The sequence below is a fragment of the Arachis ipaensis genome, chromosome B06, assembly GCF_000816755.2.
Source record: "Arachis ipaensis cultivar K30076 chromosome B06, Araip1.1, whole genome shotgun sequence".
NCBI lineage: Eukaryota > Viridiplantae > Streptophyta > Magnoliopsida > Fabales > Fabaceae > Arachis > Arachis ipaensis.
The window spans coordinates 124,017,102-124,021,714 of NC_029790.2; positions in this window are offsets into that span (position 1 = coordinate 124,017,102).

The window sequence follows — 4,613 nt, forward strand, 5'->3', positions numbered from 1 at the left end:
CAGATATCATCATTCTTGAATCTGTTTTTGGCCAGATACTCAGTAAGACGATTATATCACATTCGTCCAGATTGCTTTAGACCATATAAAGATCTTTGCAATTTGACTGAGTATAACCCTTGCGAATATTCATTGGATGGTTTAGATATCTTTAGTCCTTCAGGGACTTTCATATAGATATCCCGATTTAATGAGCCGTACAAATAGGCTGTTACCACATCCATTAAATGCATATGCAGTTTATGATATGCAGATAAACTGACCAAATAACGCAATGTTATCGCATCCACTACAGGGGAATACGTTTCTTCATAATTTATACCGGGCCTTTGTGAAAAACCTTGTGCCACAAGTCGGGCTTTATAGCGCACAACTTCATTTTTCTCATTTCGTTTTCTCACAAATACCCACTTATATCCAACAGGTTTTACATCTTCAGGTGTACGGACTACAGGTCCAAATACTTCACGTTTTGCAAGTGAGTCTAATTCAGCCTTCATGGCTGCTTCCCATTTTGGCCAATCATTTCTTTGTCGACATTCTTCAACTGATCTTGGCTCAAGATCCTTACTTTCATGCATGATATCTAATGCCACATTATATGCAAATATTTCATTGACAATTGTCTTATTTCGGTCCCATTTCTCTCCTGTAAAGACATAATTTATCGAGATCTCGTTATTTTCACAATTTTCAGGTACCTGAACGTCTTCTGGCGTTATATCAGAATTTTGGACAACTGCCGGTGTCTTTACTATGTCTTTTTCAACAGGAATCGTATTTACCTCTTTTCTCTTTCGAGGATTTTTATCTTTGGAACCGACAGGCCTGCCACGCTTCTGGCATGTATTTGCTTCCGTGGCTATTTGCCCTACTGGGACATCAATTCGAATTGGGGCATTTTTCTCCCTGCCACGCTTCTGGCGTGAATTTGCTTCAGTGGCTACTTGTCCTACTGGGACGTCAATTTGAATTGGGACATTTTCCGCCCTGCCACGTAATCTCGCAAACGCCAGGTTGCGAGAAGATAATAAGCACACATGTGACCATCTTGAAGATGCGTCTATCAGGACCATAAAATTTCTAAAAGATCCACATGGTGGATGAATAGGTCCACATATATCGCCTTGAATCCTTTCTAGGAATTCAGGGGACTCAAATCCAATCTTTACTGGTGATGGCCTTAAAATTAACTTTCCTTGAGAACATGCAGCACAACAAAATTCACTAGTTTTAAGAATTTTCTGGTTCTTTAGTGAATGTCCATGAGAGTTTTCAATAATTCTTCTCATCATGGTTGTTCCCGGATGACCCAATCGGTCGTGTCAAGTTATGAATTCATTTGGGCTAATAAACTTCTGGTTTACAGTGGCATGTGATTCAATTGCACTAATCTTGGTATAATACAACCCAGATGAAAGTGAGGGTAATTTTTCTAATATAACTTTCTTATTTGAATCATGAGTTGTGATACATAAATACTCATGATTTCCCTCATTCATCGTCTCAACATGATATCCATTTCGCCGAATATCTTTGAAACTCAACAAGTTCCTCAGAGACTTGGTAGATAATAGTGCATTATTTATTATAAATTTTGTTCCTCCAGGAAACAAAATTATAGCTCTTCCGGAGCCTTCAATCACATTGCCTGAGCCAATAATAGTATTAACATATTCCTCTTTTGGCACAAGATGGGTAAAATATATATCACTTTTGAGAATAGTGTGCGAACTTGCACTATCCGCAAGGCATACATCTTCATTACATATCCTTGCCATTCTCTTCAAAAACAAATAATAATAAAATGAGTAGTATGCACAGATAAATTGAATACTTGATCAGAATTATTTTTCTAAGAAATACTGTACATAAAATAATATCATATACTAAAATTTTATTTTAAAATTTGACAAATTTAATAATTTTAAAATTCATATTAATATTTCATTATTTATGTACATCACATTTGAAACTTAAATACATAGAAAATAAAACTTAATAAATTTTTTACATTATTTATTTACATAGATACTTCACAATTTCAGATATTAAACTATTCCATCATTGATCAAATAGCCAATATTTCCTTCAGGGTCCTCAAAGAAATCAGATACATCATAATGAGTGGTGGAGTTCTCAGCATCATTTGAAACAAAATTTGTTTCCTTTCCTTTGTCGTTCTTTTTCAAAGATGCCTGGTAAAGATCGACTAGGTGCCTTGGGGTATGACAGGTACGTGACAAATGGCCCTTTCCACCACAGCGAAAACACTTCTCCTCGGTTGATTTATTCTGCCCGATATTCTTTTCTTTGTCCCACTTCTGGTGAGATCCTCTCTTTTGAACATAATTCTTTTTCCTTCCATAATTTTTTTTGTTATTAAAAGCTTGCCATTTACCTCTTCTGGGGTAATGATTTGCCGCATTTACTTCAGAAAATGGGGCGGCGCCAGCTAGACGCGCTTCATGATTTTTCAATAACAACTTATTGTTGCGTTCGGCAACAAGAAGGCAAGAAATTAACTCAGAATATTTCTTAAACCCTTTCTCTCGATACTGCTGCTGCAGGAGCACATTCGAGGCATGGAAGGTTGAGAAAGTTTTCTCCAACATATCATGATAAGTTATTTTTTCCCCACACAATTTCATTCGTGAGGTGATTCGAAACATTGCAGAATTATATTCATTTATAGATTTAAAATCTTGTAAACGCAAATGCGTCCATTCATATCGGGCCTGAGGAAGTATCACCGTTTTCTGATGATTATACCTTTCTTCAAGGTCTTTCCAAAGATCTGCAGGATCTTTTAATGTAAGATATTCATTTTTCAATCCTTCGTCAAGATGACGACGGAGAAAAATCATGGCTTTAGCTTTATCCTTCTGGGATGCATTATTTTCAGCCTTAATGGTATCTCCAAGATCCATTGAATCAAGATGGATTTCAGCATCTAGTATCCATGATAAATAATTGTTTACAGATATATCAAGAGTATTGAATTCAAGATGAGAGAGTTTCGACATAATGAAAATTTGTTACCTGAGTCTTCCTCAAAATTTGATCAGAGTCTCGTGCTGATAACGTGTTGTGAAATAAAAGATATATATAATAGAGATGTATAAATAGAAGACTCTAGTATTAAAATAATTAGCTCAATAATAATTTATATATATATAATAATATTATATGTTGTAATGTGTATATATATACAAAGATAGAAAGAAGTATTAAAAATAAAGAGAGAGAGAATCGCATTTGTTTATTGTTACAATCTCAATATAATAAAGATGATTAATATTGCTATTAATATTATATGTAAAGAGTAATAGAAAATAGAATTTAAAATACTTATAAAATAAAAGAAGAGAAAGAATTGTAGTAGATATATAAAGAGAAGGGTATTTGATTGTAACATAAAGAGAGAAGTGATTTTATTATTACTTGCTTGTGTTCTGTACGTAAGGTTATGAAGCCTTATTTATAGCTTCACAAATTCAACTTTCATTAAAGTTGGTCTACATAATAAACTCAACTTTCTCTCTTAAAAATTTCAGCTGTCCGTATCATAAATAGGCATCCATCTGTTATTCTTATCACAACAACTATATATTAAGGTATTATTTTTTGAGGTAGTATATATATTTTTTGAAACAAATGACCTCAACACAATAAATTAAAACGAAAAAACAAAATAAACACATAAAACAACAACCAAATAATCAAAGCACGTATCAATACTAAGTTATATTTTATTATCATCTCCAACCTTGTTATCAACAATAAAAAAATCTATACCTCTTCACTCTTTATAGCTAAAAAATAACTTATTGATAATTTTCTGAATATATTTTTTTCATTTTAGAATATTCTTTTATTCTTTTTCACCCAAATGTTTTAGATAATCGTAAAAAAACACATTAATCTCTTCTTGCACTCTTTCTTTCTATTTGATATTTTTATCTAACTTTAAAAATATTCTTTCAATATTTTCAAAAAAGATTATTGTCTGCCAAAACCCGATATCCATGCATACTACACATGTTAAGTAAATTCGTAGCCAAAAAACATGTGGTGAATATATTCAGCATCATTGTTATATAATACACATGCATTATTTTTCTAATTAACAATTACGAACCAACTCAATCTTTTTTTTTTGTATTCACACTGTATATCAAAATAAATCAACCAAACAATTCCACTTTTGATGGTACTAATCCTTTTTAAATAGTCCTAATGAAATTGTAACTTGTTATGCCCTCTAGAAACGTTTCTGCTTGCAATACCTGCACAAATGAGTTAGTAAAAAATACACTTTGTCTATGAAACTTTCACGCAACTCTATCATCTCTGTCATTTACTAGCTTAACTAGCATTAAAGTATTATGTAATTGATTCATAAGTTCTAAATCCTATTGAAAAAACTTTCGCCTCCATTAGAATTTCCAAATCCACTCTAACCCCATCTTAAAATCTATAATTCTCTATGACAGATTTTCTTTGGTTTGAAACTAAGAAGAATTTTGAAAATCAATCTTTTAATGAATCACAAAGTAGCCAAATATCCTCTCAAAATTGAATTCTTCTTCTACCATCAACCTCCATAAATA